Source organism: Sciurus carolinensis, chromosome 14, assembly GCF_902686445.1.
Source record: "Sciurus carolinensis chromosome 14, mSciCar1.2, whole genome shotgun sequence".
Taxonomy (NCBI): Eukaryota; Metazoa; Chordata; class Mammalia; order Rodentia; family Sciuridae; genus Sciurus; species Sciurus carolinensis.
Window position 1 is genome coordinate 32,329,279 of NC_062226.1, and position 17,039 is coordinate 32,346,317.

At 38.3% G+C, this 17,039-nt stretch overlaps 1 protein-coding gene across 1 annotated transcript in view; it reads right to left on the bottom strand.

Annotated features, from left to right (window-relative positions):
• Positions 1 to 1,958, bottom strand: part of Stx17 (syntaxin 17) — a 56,158-nt gene extending 54,200 nt beyond the window's left edge. The window contains exon 1 of the mRNA XM_047524190.1: positions 1,908 to 1,958. The gene's annotated coding sequence lies outside the window, so the exon portion shown is untranslated. The remainder of the gene's footprint in view (positions 1 to 1,907) is intronic.
• Positions 1,959 to 17,039: the final 15,081 nt, after the last annotated feature.

Sequence of the window (17,039 nt, forward strand, 5' to 3'; positions counted from 1 at the left end):
TTTTATGGTGCCAGAAAGAAATAACATTCTCAATAAAGGAGAGAACTATATCAAAAGGGCACAGAAAGCAAGCAAACAACAACAGCAAAAAGCAAACTCACAATGATCAAAGCTGAAACAACAACAAAATAAAAGAAAAATAACTAAGTCTACACTGATACAAATAAATAACAAAACAAATAAATGGGGAGAATGGAGAATTCTTTCTTACAGAAGAATTCCAATTAATAAATAAAGAAGGAGTGAGGGAAGTAGAAAATCACCACTTGAACACCAAGGTAATAATTACTGAAGGCAAGATCCACCAATGGATGCTAAATCGAGCAAGGGAAATTTGAATAGAAACAGGATATTTGCATAATTTAAGTTTTTCTCCAAGACAACTATTCATTATAAGGGGGAAAAATGTACCTCTGCAGTGGAGAATCCCAGTAGACACCATCTTAACTATGTGATCAAGATTATAATATCACAAGCCATAAGTCATATTACGTACCCTGAGACAAACTAAAAATGGCACATACACATTTGTGGCACTAACAAAAACACATAACCTTAATAAATAATCATGACAAACCACTGAAAAAACATCATTTGTGGGGTACCTACAAAATACTTGACCAAGACTCTTCAGAAAATGTAAAGGTCATGAAAGACAGGTAAAGACTGAGCAACTGTCATTGATTGGAAGAGATGAAGGAGCTATGCCAACTAAATATGGGGTTTTAGATTGGATCCTAGATTACAGAAAGAACATTACTATAAAAAATGATGAAATCAGAAGAAAGTTAGGTGTTCAGTTAAAAGTATTGTTCTGAGATTAATTTCTTGCTTTTGATAATCGTTGTATGGCATTTAGAATGGTGATATTAACTGAAGTCTTAAGAGAATCCTGTATTACTTTTGCAGTTTTTCTGTAATTCTAAAGTTATTTCAAAATAAGAAGTCTTTTCAGGTACAAAAATTGATGTTTCATAGAAGACAGGTAGCAACTTTTATAAGCCAAAGAAATGCAATCAATTCATTGTATGAAAACTTGGAGCAGGAGAGGTGACAGGAGTGCACCAGATGCTTTACAAACTTTTTATCATTTAGTGCTTACAACTAAAAGGAGATGGGTACATGATACTCAAGTTCCGATGATGAAAAAGTATTCAAAAGTTAAGGAAAGTACTTAAGAAGTTATTTATAAGTGAAAAATTCCATTTCCCAGAAAAACTTCAAAATCTGGCAACACCATTCCCCCAAAGTAATGAACATCTTCCCAAAAGTGATGAGCCCAGAGACTACAGCAAGAGGTACAGAATTTGGAGAGAAAGGTCAAGGCCCTTGGTCCCACTGTGCGGTTTCCTCTCTGGGCCTTGGACATGGAAAAGGAGGGAGCTAGGCGTGGGACCTTCTGCAAACCACCTCCTGGTCTGGCTAAGAGGAGGTTCCGGCCTCTTGCTCCTGGCCTCCCCTCTGTAACCACGAGCGTCGCGCCATCCCTTACAGGGTCACCCACGGCGCACCTGGGTCACACTGGGTCACACACACCAACCCGCCCAGCAGCAAAAAGATGAGCTGTCAGGTCCCGGGACCCACACTCGGACGACCCTGGCGAGCTGGGGCCCACAGTGCGACGCGGGTAGGACGGCACGAGAAACTTCCACCCCACTGTTCCAGGAGCCATCCCCTACGCCCAGTCCCGGCCTCCCTACAGTCACTTCCAACAGCGCTTCCCAAAAACGAAACCGGGGCGAGGCTCCGCCACTTCTTGTAGCCGGGAGGAGCCCGCGCGGCACTCGCACATTCGATCTAGTGTCCCGCTTCCCGCCGGGCGTCTCGCCCGTGCTCAGGGTCTGTGCCCCGCCAACTGAGCCTGTCAGGCCCGACGCCCCCGAGGAGGCCTCCCGCGAGCCCCTTACCTCCCGCCGGGGCGTTCGAGGCCGGTCGGTTCGCACAGCGCAGGCGCAGGCGCGGCGGGGCGGGGCGTCACCAGGGGCGGGGCGGGATGAGCCCCGCCCCCTCCTGTCCCCGGGGACCGGCAGGGCCTGGCGGTGAGCCTGCAGTGAGTGAACACGGGGACTGTTGTGGACCACAGCCTTTTTTTTAAAAATAGTGATCTTGGTTTAGAAAGGTGGAGTTGTAACACTGGAGCCGGAAAGAGACGCATAAGCGTTTTTTAGGTCTTTGTGTGGTTTGTTGTAAAATGATTCACATTTGTATGACTGTCTGCATTTGGAAGTTTTCCTGCATATTTTTCCTCTCTCCTATCTAGAATTTTATTGATGGGCCGGCCTTGTGTTCTTGTTCTTTACATGTGTAGAAACCGAAACTCAGAAAGGTTGTGCCTCCTCTCTCGCCCCAAAAACTCTGTGAAGTGGATAAGGTAGGAGTGCTTACCTTAACTTCAACAGGCACAGAAGTGGAAGTTCAGACAAACTGGGATTTTCTCCAAAAAACCAGTGAAGTGCTTAATGCTTAAGGCATTATTCCGGTTTTATAGGTAATGACTCTGAGGCACAACAAAGAGTTTTAAGTGACTCACTGCAGTTCAGCTCAGTTGGTGACAGAGCTGGAACTCCCAACTGGTTTTTCTAATTTCCTTCTCAAGTTATTCCAGTTAGACCAGTTGCTACCACAAGAACAAGCAGGTGGCTGATTTTGAAGCCCTGTGCAGGTCCTCCTCCCTGGATGTCCTAATTTCCAGACCCAGCTATTTTAAAACTATGTATCTGAATATTCAGATGACTTGCTTAGAATGTATCCACTGATAGCCTTTTCAGAAGTCATAAGAATGTTCAAGCCACTTGTAAGGAACTCAGTTCTTAAGGTCTTCAAGTGGCATGAAAGTGGAGGTAGAAATTGTGGACTACATATTAGGTGGCTAACAAAGTCTTGAAAGGCAATATCTAAGATAAAGCACAAAATTTTCTAAGCAATTTAGATTTTCTTTGAGTGTATACTGAATACCAATGTTTATGTTACAGTTAGCCCTAGGAATGAGGTGTTTATCAAATTTTAATTTTAAGGAGAAAATAGAAGTATTAAGCAATACCATGGCAAAATGTCTTTTAATGACGTTTTGAAGTAAAGGTCGTTGGTGTTATTCTGAAATAGGATACCTCAAGTACAATAGGGAGATGTGGTACTCAAGGATTGTGCGTTTGAATCTGACCTTCTAAACTATTATATGTATGTTTGCTATAAGTTAGGTGTGTCAGGTAGGATAATAGATATTTTTAACGTAACAGTTGGTTAGCTTGTTTTATAAGCTTTAAATATTTGAACATATGGTGTGTGGACCTGTGTGTGTGTGTGTGTGTGTGTGTTTTGCCCTGGGCCTTTAAGTTGTTAGTGACAGGCCTGTTCTTCAAGATATCTTCCTGAGATCTAACTAAACTCAGTAATGCCAAACAAAACAAAATGATAAATATGCATTTGGGGAAAAAAATGGGAAAAAAATTTATGATTTCTAGTATTATGGTTATTTTTAGGAGAATCCAGAAACAAGTTCAATAAGATAGAGAAATAGCTTTTCTAAATGACAATCACTAATTTTAAAATGTAGTGGAGAAAAGATCACATCAAAAATAACAAAATAAAGGCTGGGGATGTAACTCAGTGGTAGAGTGCTTGCCCAGCATTGCAAAAAAAAAAAAAAAAAAAAAATTGTGTTTATAAGCATTATAGAACCTGTTTGAGCAATTGAGAAGCTAGATGGGGGATGGAGACAAAGGAAAGAATTACAAAGTGATATGAGGAAAACATCTGGAGGGAAATTCCAAATAGCAGGTACTATAGTTGTCCCAATTTCACAGACTAGAAAATTGAGGCTTAACAAGTAATTTGCCCAAGGTCAAGGTCTCACATATTAGATGAAAGGAGTAACCAAATATGCACTTTTAACCTTGTCTTTATATTTCCATTAAGGACACGAATGAAGACTTAAATATGTGGAAAAATAATATACTTTGTTTTTCCTGGCAAAAAATCCCCTCAATACTGTCAAGTTATCAGTTTCCCTGAAATTATTTTTAAAATTCAGCGAAACCCCCATCAAAATTCCATTATAATTTTTTAATGAAAATGAAATGTAATGAAACAGGTTTTAAAAATTCCAGTTGACTTTACAACTATTATTCTCTTCTCGAAATGCCATTTTTGCTTTCTTCTCCCCACCTCTTCTTTTTCCCCACTCCAAAGTAAAGACTTTAGGATTCAAAAGTCTCTAGGTAGTTTTCCCCAACTTGTTAAGTCCACGTTTAATGCTCCTTCATAGGCTAATATTGTAATCTATACATAACTTTAATAGTATTTATCATACTTAGCAGAATTTCTCATCTTTATATCTGTTTCCTATTAGATGCTAAATATTTTGAGGAAAATTATATATTATTACTTACTTAGAACTTAAGCATGGTACAAACGAGGAAAACTATATATTTACTATGAGAATTAAGAAATTTTCTAATATCATGAAGCAAGTTTATGGAGAACCTGAGGTCAAATTTAAATTTGGCACAATAATATAGATCTAAGAAGTCATCTTCCCAGCTCATTCCTTTTCTGAGAACTACATTTATCCTCCAGATTTGAATGGTAACAGTTATGAGCTTCTGGTAATGAGTTCACTTAATCATGAACCCAGGCTCCTGACAAAGCAAATTGGTTCAGGAGCAGACATGTGACTCAAACTAGAACAATAAAATCTCTCTCTTGGGAAGTTAGTATTGGGAGTAAGAGTCTAACTTTAGTCTAAGCTGGTTTCCTGAATAAAGATGATGACAACTGAATGCTTGGTGGCCATGTGTTAGTGTGGGTGCTATAACAGATACCATAGAATGGGCGGCATGAACAACAAAAGTTAATTCTGGAGACGAGACATCCAAAACCAGGGTCCCAGCGTGGTTGGGTTCTTCTGAGGGCTCTCCTCCAGGTTGCCAACTACCAACTGCTCACTCTATGCTCACAGGGTGAAAGAGAGGGCCAGAGAGCTCAATGGGGTCTCTTTTGTGAGGGTACTTACTCATCCTGCTCAATACCCACAATGCCGAAATACTTCTCAAAGGCCCTGCTTCCTAATATTATCACATTAGGAAGTGAGGATTAAAATACATGAATTTGGGGAGAAGCCACAAACGTTCAGTCCATAACATCATGTTTTTGACTTTATAGATTAGCAAATCCGGGAGACATGCTATTTGTAGATCAATTTGTAAGTGTGGAGAGGTAAATATATGTATGTCCTAGGTGATGATTTTTTTAAAATTGTAGGTCATGTTAAATTAAAGCCACTATCTTCACTGGTTTTCTAGCCATGAATTATTAAAATATCTATTGCACTTCTGAACGTGTTCTATTTCTTTGTGCATTTTATCACTCCACCATCAGGCCACCTGAGACAGAGGAAAGTTAAAGTGATAATAGCAGTTATGTTTGGGGTTAAATTAGCGTGGGTTGCTTTCTGGGGTGCTGGAAATGTTCTATGTATTGATCTGGTGTGATTGCATATGAGAAAATCCATCAAGCTGCATACTTACTTCATGTAAGTGTACCTTAATAAAAAAGGGAAAATAGCAATTTAAATCAATTCTTGATTTAAAACAAAATCTTTAGTAATCAAGGAATATATACTTCCTTAATATTATTTCTATTACCTCTCTTTGAATAGTGGCAAAATACCAGCAGTATTCCTTATCTTTTTAAAAGACCTTGACCACTTTGAAAACAATAAAAATCCAAGGAAGAAAAGAGAAGGAAGAGAGGATTCTTTGAAGCAACAAAAAAGAAACAGAGTTTGGAGTACTTTTCAAATTTCTGGTTCCAGTTCACTGCTGAGGCTTAACTGCATCCCTACACTTAAGTCTGGTTATTCCCCCCCAAATCTTCTAAAAACCACCCCTCATTTTTCCTTAATCATTTTAACTAACTCACATGAATTGCTATTCTTAATCAAAAGAGTTTTAACAATCATAGAAACAAAATCCTATTTGTTTTTACTATCTGATGGAATCATTTTAAAGTGGAATATAACGTATTCACTGACTAGTGTTTAAACCTCCCCACTCTGTTTTATTGTCTCCTGTCACCACAGACACAAGTGCACCACACACACACACACCATCACTAAACTGTTCATATATGTTAAGATTATAAAGACTTTATATCAAACTGGAAGGAGTAAACATTGCAGGGAAACAGAAACACGAGGATTTTCCACTCATCTCCCATTCACCACGTAGGAATTTAATAATCATTTTGCTTGTAGAGTAGCTTTCATGACCAGACATCTGACTGTAAACCTCCTTCTATCCCCCCCATTTTGTACTTTAGAGCAGTTACCTTAGCTATTCTCAAAACCTAGTGTGCCTAAGAGTCATTATGTAAGGTAGAATTTATAAAGTCATGGTTAATGGATATTATGGGCAATTTAATGATTTTTTTCAAGGAAAAATGCTTTATTTACTGATTTAAATTCCTCATACCCAAATCATTACTAACACAACTCACCTTCAAAGGTGCAGTTTTACTTTATACTGCATTTGCAATTAGAACACAGTAAACATGCTTCATATTAAAATTATACTAAACGTTATTTAAACCTTAGCAATTAAAATGCATCTTGGAATTTGTAGTACCTTAGTTATTATCACAAATATCAAAGTTACATGATACATATACAGATATGCAAGTTAATAGAAAATCCACTTGAGCCCAATTCTGCTTTCTCTCTGCAATTATTCTCCTTCAAACATTCTTTGTTCTATCCAGATTGAAAGTCTCAGTATTCTTTGATTATCATTATTTATTTTTATTTTTTTCACATTTTTATTGGTGCATTGTAGTGGTGCATATTGATGAGATTTATTGTTGCATATTCACACATGCACAAAATACAACAATATAATTTGGCCAACATCACTCCCCAGCATTTCCCCCCTCCCTCCCTGCTTTCCGCCCCTTTCAGTATTCTTTGTCTGAATCCTTCCCCCAATTGTAGCCTGTGCCTTCCACCTGGAATATTCTTCATCAATTGCCCCTCCCTCTCTGCATGTCTAAACCCTATTCATCTTTCCATGTCTATCCCAAATGCTAATATTTCTGGAATTTCTAGATTTAATGTCTCCTTCCTCCAAATGACTTATAACATGAACTTTTCTTGACACATTACTGTCTATATTTTATCACAGTAATTTAGTGTATGTCTTGTTATCTCTCCAGTGCTTTTCAACCTTGCAACTGTCTATTTGAAGTAATAGTAGTAACAATGCATTGACTGATTGTAATATATGGATAACTAAAATGAATGGCAGCAATGTTTTAAAGGATGGGAAGGAAGAACTGGAATACTTTGTTATAAGATACTTACACTGTGATATGGTGTTATTTGAAAGTGGGCTTTGATTAATTGTAAATGTATGTTGCAAGTAGAGAAATCACTAAAACGGTTCCCCAAAACAAGTATAACTGATAAGCCAGAGAAGATAGAAAAGGATGGGGAACAAAAAGAAACAAAAAAATAAGTGCAATGAACAGAAAATTCTAGGAACATGGTACATATTAAATCAGACATATCAATGACCACTTAATTTTTTTAACTTTTTAGTTGTAGATGAACACAATACCTTTATGTTTTATTTTTATGTGGTGCTGAGGATGGAACCCCCAGTGCCTCATGCATGCTAGGCAAGCACTCTACCACTGAACCACAATCGCAGTCCCTCAATAACCACTTTAAATGTGAATTGTCTAAATATACTATTTTCTGGTCAGTTTGATTGTCAGAGTAGATTTAAAAAAAAAAAAAAAAGCACACAGGACCCAACTGAGTATTGTTTATGGGAAGCCCATTTTAAATATAAAGACACAGTTAAGAAGTACTGGGGTGGAGAAAGAAATACCATGTTGTATTCATATATTATGGCTGCCATAACAAAGCACCACAGTCTTGGTGGCTTAAGAAGTAGAAATTTATCTTCTCAGCCTGAAGACTAGAAGTCTGAGATCAAGGGGTCAGCAGGATTGGTTTTTTATTTTATTTTATTTTTCTGAAGACTTTGAGAGAAGGATCTGTTCCAAGTCCCTGTCCTTAGCTCATAGATGGCTATCTTCTTCCTAGGTCTCCACAATATCTTCTCTCTGTTCAAGTCTGTGTCCAGATTTCCTCTTCTTAGAAGGACACCATTCATAGTGGATGAGAGCCCACCCTAATGATCTCATTTTAATTTAATTACCTCTTTAACAACACTATCTCTAAATACAGTCCCATTCTGGGGTGCTGGGGGTTGGGACTTCACATGAATTCTTGGGAAGTTCACAGTTGAGCCCAGAATATATGCTAAGACTACTCAAAGGTCAAATAGTGATAACAATTTCAGACAAAGCAGACTTCAGAACAAGGAAAACAATCAGGGACAAAGAGGAGCACATTATCTAATGATAAAGGGCTCAATTATCTGGGAAAACATGACAATTCCTGAATGTATACACCCATACCTAACAGAGCCTCAAAATAAATGAGGCAAAAACTCAAAGAACTGTAAGGAGAAAGAGAGGCTCTTACGGATACAGCATGAATGCAACAGGGCAAAAATTGAGTTCATGTAACCTGTCATTTCTTCCAGAAGCAGCAGGATTGTTACAGAAGAACCAGGTGAATATAACAAAGGGCAAAATTATTTCTGAGACACCAAATATTTCTAGATTCCTGTTGGAGAAGCTGCCGGAGCTCTCTTTTACAGGATTATAGAATCTATCCTAAGTCTTTTGACAACTGACACTCTCACCAGTAAACCTTTTAATCCCCCAACTAGTGGAATACATTTAAAGAATTGGAAATCAACAAAATCCACAAAGAGCCCCACCCTCCCTCTTCACAGCCCAGCAAGCCCCAAATTCCATTGTCACACTCCTTGGGGGATTCCTTCCCCCCTTTTGTAGGCTTCAATGGTTTGAGAAGCTTTTTGAGTGATATTTATATTTCCTCTAGCCAAAGATACATTAACTTTAATGTTTCCTTGGCAAATTATTACTGAAGAAATGTTGGTGCTTGTTCCACGGAAATAAATTGATAGGTTCAACAACTGTCAGTTTGCTTGTGTAAGTGAACATTTGAGAAAGCAATGTTTTGAACCTGAGCAAATGGTTTTAAATATGGGAAAAAAAAAATGCCCTGAATCCTGGTACTTAAACATTAAAGGGTGTAATTGGTAACTTTGAGCTTTTCCAATGTCTGGTAAGTGCTTTCTAATTTATTCAGTCAACTGATGCCCCTGGCATGCCAGCCTCTGTGCTGAGTCCCAGTGATTAAAAGTTTGTAATGATCCTGTTCCTGTCCTCCAGGGGCTCACAATCTGGAAGGAAAGAGAGACATGTTAATAAATACAATTTAATTAACAAGTGCTATATTAGCTGTCTCTGCACAAATGCTATAGGAAGAAGCACAGAGCAGTGAACTAAGAATTTATTCAGTATATGGGAATTATCAAAGAAGGGAGGAATTTCTGAACAGAGAGACATATTTAGAAGGTACAAAAAAAAATCTCACAGTATATGTTCAGGACCTCCAGAGTAGAGGGAGCAACAAGAGGACCCCCAGACTCTTAAACTCTATTTGACATAGTAGGAATAATTTAAGTGGTGTGTCTGTGTACCTTTTTGCCTGATGGTATAAACAGAGAAAAGTGCTAAGAGATAAACAGAGAGAAGGTTGCCAGAAGGCAGGAACTAACTCAGATGTCTTCCTCAGAGTCCTTGTAGATCATGTTGCCATTTGTCTCATATCTGTCCCGGCACTATTTAGTTTCAAATCTTTATGGTGTCTTCCACAAAGACAAACATTATGCAGATTATCTGACTTACATGACACCTGCCAATTTCTTGTGGAGGCTTCTGAGGCACTTCACCAAATTTTAATTTAAATTTCCAGCCTCATAGGCCACCATTTTCTGAACCAGATTCCTATGACACTTCAATGTCATAGGAATGCTTTGCTCCAATGGCTTTGTCCTGTCTATTCCTCTCTTTGGAATCCTTCTGCCTCTTTTCACATTGATTAAAATATTACTGTCTTAAGACCCACCTCAAATCTTTTCTCTCTCCAAAACCTTCCTTTATCTCTCCAGCCGCTGTTTCCAGAGCACCTTCATTTAATTTTGCTCTGTATGACCATCACTTATATATCTGTCTTTCTAAACAGAGCAGAAACTTGGTGAGGGCAGGGACTTTGTCTTATTTAGTGTTCCCAGAACTTTATACATGGCCTAGATTGTGACACTTGGTAAATATTTGTTTTTGATGACATGTTTGTCTCATGGTCTTTGTGATCTCATTGGTGTCTTCTTCAGTTTCACAACTGAGTTCCTCCAGCTGGGCAAACATTCTGAAGTTCAGTTTGTCATTGGCTAAGATCAGAGGAAGAATAAGAAAAATACTCAAGGCATGGGTTCTCAATCCTTTTCCCATAGAAGTGGAACAAAGTCACACACAAAGTCATTTGGAGACCTTTAAAAGCTATAGTTGCCTAAACTTCACCTTCACATGTCCTGATTTATTGAGTCTCTGAAGTGGAAACGAGCTTGTATTTGTTAGCTTTCCATTATTATAACAAATACCTGAGACAATCAACTTATATAATAGAAAGGTTTACTTTGGCTCACAGTTTTGGAAGTTTCACCCATAGGCAATTGGTCCCCTTCTTTTGGGGCCAGTGGCAAGGCAGCACATAATGGCAGGGAGCACGTAAAGTAGCAAAACTGTTCACCTTATGATGGAAAAGCAAAAGAGAGGAAGAGAAAGAACCCCAGGTTCCACATCCCCTATGAGGGCATGCCCCCAATGACCCATAAACTCCCACTAGGTCCCTCCTCCTAAAGTTTCCACCACCTCTCAGTAGTGTCACTCTAGGGAATAAATATTAAATATGTGGGCCTTCAGAGGACATTCCAGATCCAAACTATAGTGCCATGCATCAAATTTTTAAAGTTCTCTAAATAACTCTAGAGAACAGTTTTGAGAACTCCAACCTAAAGGGCAGATGAGAAATAGTTACCAGGCCCCATAATGTGATGTAGAATAATATCTAATCCACTTCTCGAAAGGTGTTGATTTCCCCAGGAAAACAGCTAAAAGAAAGAAGGCCACACAATCTGGATGAAATTGACCCTTTCCTAGAGAAATCTTTGCTATAAGGGGCCTGAGTTGCATTGTGGGAAGAATCACACAATTGGCATGATACTCCCAGCTCAGTGCATTGTGTGTAAAAAAATCCCAGTTCTTTCCCTCACAGACATCTGTAAAATGAAGTTACAGGAAGCCATAAAATGAATTAAAATCAAAGCATCAAGCACTAAGTCATTAAATGAGCTGGGAAGACTTGAGAATTCCCTTGAGGGTCTCCGACACTGATGTTGCTATGATTTAGATATAGTTTGTCCCTTACAAAAAGTCATGTTGAAATTTAATCCCCATTGTGAGGTGGTAAAGGGTGGGAACTTAATTCGACCATGATGTGTAGAGATGAGACCTGTGAGAGGTGATTAGGATTAGACAGTCATTAGGGTGGAGCCCTAGGATTGAATACCCATGGCTTTATAAGAAAAGAGAGAGAGAGCTAAAGAGATACACACACACGTGCTCTCTTCTGTCTCTCCATGGGATGCCATGGGCTGCCTTGGGCTATACCAGAAAGAAGACCATCACTGGATGTAGCCCTTCAAACTTGAACCAGAATTGTGAGCCAAAAGAAATCTCTTTTATATGTATATGTATATTTTTGGGGAGGGTTACTGGGGATTGAACTCCGGGGTACTCAGCCCCTGAGCCACATCCCCAGCCCTATTTTGTATTTAGTTTAGAGATATAGTCTCACTGGGTTGCTTAGTGCCTCCCTTTTGCTGAGGTTGGCTTAGAACTCTTGATCCTCCTGCCTCAGCCTCCTGAGCTGCTGGGATTATAGGCGCGCACCACCAGCTAAGAAACCTCTTTTTTATGACTTATACAGTCTGTGGTATTGTGTTATTAGCAACAGAAAATGGACCGAGACAGATGTCCCTTATGGCACTTATTCAGTAGATTCAGAAGACAGAGCCAGACACGGTGGGGAGGACCCCATGTTTCACAACTCCAAAGGCACCATGCCCATTGTGTTCCAAGTGAAGAGTGCCTCCTGGAATTATGTAATGCTGTATCTTGGCACAAAGATCTTGTGATCGTCAGACCTGGGAGATTTCTGATGGTGGCCTCCACCTTGATTCTTTTCCCCAAACTTCTGACTGTGAATTGTCACTGAGCCTAGGTGAGGAATGAAGAGTTTCCTTACCAATAAAATCTCTGTGGGAGTTTTTCCCTACCTGATGAGACCTTCATCAGAAATTCCTTGTCAACATGTCCTTTACCTGACGGACTCCAGCCAGAAGTGGTCCTTAATTCAGTCACTGCAGCAGCGTTCTAGAAAGGATAGCAGCTCTTCGTCAGCATTACCAGCCTTTTCTCTTTCATCGTTAGTCGAGGTCCACAGGAAGGAAAATATATTTTTTTATTTTCAGATTTTGTTTGTTTTGAGTTGTGTGTGTATGTCAAATTTAATGATCTAAAGGCAAAGGAGACATAAAATGAAGCAGTATTATCTGACATATATATAAAGTCTCCCAGCACTTGCCAGAAAGCAAGCACCTTGAAAATGTTACTTGCCATTTTTTCATAAAATGGCTGTGGTGGTGGTGATGAGTGGGCAGATCTATTGAATGGCTCTCACTTTTTATATTCTTGGAGAATATGGAGAGAACAGCAGTGTCCTCAAGATAAGGAGAGGACTATTATTTTTCTCCCAATGAAATTGTTCTGAGAATGAAAACAAAATAGAGCATGAGAAGGTGTTTACATAAAACGTACAGTCACTATCATAAGAGATGTACAAATTGAAGGCCATGAGGGTTTAAAGGAGGGAAAGAGACCACCTTCCATTTTGGAAAACGGGCAGAAATGGCATCTCCCAGTTAATAGGGACGTGGCCTGTACAAGACGGTTTCTGCATGAAGGAGTGTGAACCGGAATTCCCGCTGTGGCTACAAAGCAGGGAAGTTGTAAGGGTAGAATAAGATTTGGGGGTCAGCTTTGTGCACCGTAGAATACTCGATAAATGTGAAGTGATTTACTGTAACTTATAGTGGTGATGAAGATATTATTATTATGGCTATGGGTTTTGAAGAAATTGGCATTTAACAGGTAGAGCTGACAGGGAAAGGCTTTATTGTCAGAGAGATGAGGACTGGAGAGGTTTCTGCCAACTTTCCTGACTGATTGAGAGACCTTCTAATTCAACTGTCTTGGAGTTTTGTCGATACCTACTCTGTCACTGATCCTGTGATAAATCCGGAAACACAAGACTGAATAAGAAATGGTATCTACCTTCAGGAAGCTCACCTCAGTTTGGTTTGAGGATGGCTTCAAAATTCAGATCAAGAAGTTTGTAGTTAATTTATGGGCAATAGAAAGTCACTGACGTTGCTAAAGCAGAGGAGTGACACAGTCCACAGACCTTCTGTCAAAGTACCAAATTCAGCTTTCAACTAGATTGCCCCCAGGAAGTATTTCAGGTTAGCAGATGATTGAACTCCTCAATCCTCTCGCTTCAAAAGCCTAGGATGTCGTACCCTTCACAATAGACTTTTTTTTTAAACTTATGAATCATAGAACTGATTGTTTCCTTCTTTTAGAAAGCCTAAAACCAAATTTAGCAAGTATATAGGACTTCAGATATTTGAATGTGCATCCTTGCTCAGTCCTGGCTTATTTTTTCCATGTTCACTTTCTTTTCACTCCTTCTCCTGTTTTTAGAAAATTTTGCTGCATTTTATGTACTTTTGTAGAACAATTTTAATTCATTCTAATAAGGTGTATTAAAAATAGATAACTTTTTCTGTTTTTTTTTTTTTTTTAATTTCTTATTTAATCAACTTTTGTTGAAGATTATTTGAAATGTCCCCAGGAGAAATTCGTATGGATGGAATATATTGGAAAAATAATGTTAACAGAGGTTACTTTCTGGCATGATGGCTGTCTCCCAACTTTTAAAAATTGGTTAATGTACTGTATAACACTTGAATAGAATGTGAAATCTACTGGTAACTGAGTTTTTTTGCATTTAAAGTTTGAACTTTGTTTTCAAAGGAATTTAGGAAAAGATGCAAACTGAAAAATACCTGAATCTCTGTTCTTGTGTGTTTTAAAAATTCTATTTAATTCAAATAAAAAAGCTGGGATTTATATACTAATAGAACATTAGATGATAAAATCTCTTATCCTGATTTTTAAAAATCATACATACAAAGATGCATTTGTAATGGAATAAAACCTGTTCTTGTAGTAAAGGTATTTATTTATAATGCTTAGATTACATTGCTAGACCAGAAGAAAGGAAGGTATAGAAAAAAATTCTATATATATTCCCATACTCAATGTACCTTATGGTTTTTAACTTGCATTTGGAAAGCAAGATAATCTTTAAGAATTTGAAAATATTAAGGACATTTTCTTCCATTAAAAAACAAACAAACAAACGTTTCCTTGGAGATGGCTTTCAGGGCCAATTCACAAGACCCACAACTAAACCAGTTCCCTTGGTTTATATGTACACCCTCAACCTTTGCTGTTCTCTTTCCTCACCTTCTCATTTAATTGACCAGGAGATCAAAGTTCATCTTTTTTGTTTTGTTTTGTTTTAAGGCCCCAACTGTTTCTGAAAAAGTTAAAAATCTATTCTCCGAAGGGCAATAATGTTCTACCTGTAGAAAAGAAGTAAATTTCAGAAGAAAATTCTGAAAGGAGAATTTAGAGATGCTCTAAGAAAAGCAATCTTACTGAAAGTAAATGATTGCCTTCAGATTCTTATGCAGGAAGGACTCAGAATTTTATCCAGATTTGATGAATAAGCACTTGCTGCTATATGAACTGATTTGGAACATAGAGAGAAAATATAATACCATTCAGCTGATTTTATGACTTAAATATGGACTTTAACTCAAATTTGGTAAACCAGTAAGTAAATATGTCAACTAACAGACCAACCCAGAACACAGATGGTGAACTGGTGTGGTTGCTGCATTGGTACTGCATTCTTTTCTGGACTCAATAATCTGCCCACATTTTTCCAGATATATACCTTAAACCTGTTTTCCTGTCCTTTCAGGTTGGAATCATTTCTCTATTTAGAAAATCAGAACATTTGCTTGTTCCTAGGGACCAAGCACTTGATCTCACCTCTACAATGTTTTCAAATGTCTCAGGATGAGCAACCGTTTCTTGCACATTGTTGGGTAATTTATTTGGGTCTAGAGACTTGAAGTCATGCAAAGTAGTTAGGGGTATTCTTTCCTTATCCTCATATATCTTGTGACACAGTTTTCTACTCATGTGGTTTGTCTGACCCTTGTAAGTTCCTATTAAGCGTCCATGTGCACCAGAAGAAAATGGAAATCACGTTGAAATCGAGTATAAGATGTCAAAACTAGAAAATCTATTAGATTAAGTCTAGACAAAGAAACAAGTGAGGAATTTAATCTGTCTTGTTTCTTGTGGAGATAGGTACAGTGGGCTATAATCAGAGATCAAGCTATCAAACCTGTGAATTCTATACTAATAATGCTCCTTGATCTGAGTATATGCTTATGGGTAGCAGTAGACTTTTGATAATAATTGTGTGCAAAATGAGAGATTACACTCTATTTATCTATGATCTATCAAAATGTATAAATGCATTGTACTGTCATGTACAACTAAATAGTACAAATAAAATTTAAAAATAAAAAAAAATAATTGAAAATCTGTCTATAGATGACAAATATATCTACCAAAGGATCCACATCCCTGGTTATAAGTTAACAAATGAGTTTCCTGGTTTATACATCAGAACTTGTTAGTGGTGTCCATGGGGGGGTGGTGAACAGAGGGGACGGGGGAGAGAATCCTCTTACCGTGTGACTAATCAGGCTCCTGAGGTGTAGCCCCTGGAGATCACACCAGGGCCACCTTTGAGGCCTCCCAGTACCCAAAATCCTTCTCCATGGGCTACTTTGACTCCATCTTGTTGCTAGTTGTTCACAGACACCTGTTCTGTGAAGACTCCACCTCTTGGTTTGCAAGGTCAGCTATCAACCCAGCTACTTCTCAAGAGGTGGTTACTGACCACAATAGACCTTTTCTTCCTAAGAGAAAAATCTGGAATTCTTCCACCTGTTAACACCTGTAAATCTTCTGAAAGGCTCCATGAACAAAGACTGCTGTTTCTCTAGGCGTATGACATGAAAATCCATTTTTACAGCCATACAGTGAAATATGCAGCTGTGTGGAAAGCTCCTGAAATAAAGAAAGATTACAATAGACTCCTTTCCAAACCTTTTAAGGATTCTTCAAATGATGGTGTCTAATTTGAGGGTTTGATACATGTTCCAAGGACTAAATCCTGGACTTTTATAAGAACTAAGAAAAAGGATTTAAAATGCCTAAAAGCTCTATACTCGTTTTTAAAGATGCTTGCAAAATATAATTATTGAAAAATACTATTTGGAACTGTGTCACGATTAAGGAAACATCTAAAAATAAAGTTGCTTGGCAATTTTGAGTTACTTTCCAACTGAAAAATCTGTTTAATGGACTTTAAAATATTTCATACTTGTGTTTAAAAACTATGCATCTCTATCCAGGTTGACAGCTTAAGTACTAAGCTCTGGCCAGATAAAATCTGAAGTGACTAAGGCAATGCTTCTTAAATAAGAGCAAATTGGACCTGCCATTCCAAATCACTACCATCTCTCCCAGCAAGACCATATTAGCACCCACACTCTCTTCTGAAGAGGGAGTCACCTCAAGCTTGCAAACAGCCAGTTTGGGTCACCCAGCAAGTACAGGGAAACCCAGAGAAGGTTCCAAGCACTCAGCCAGCCTTTAAAAAAAAAAGTGGAAGGTGGAATGGAGAATTTTTCAGAGCTTATATTTTCAACTCTTGGATGCGTTTAAGAAAACAGCACTAGTCAAGTTCCTTTTCCGTCTCTATGCCA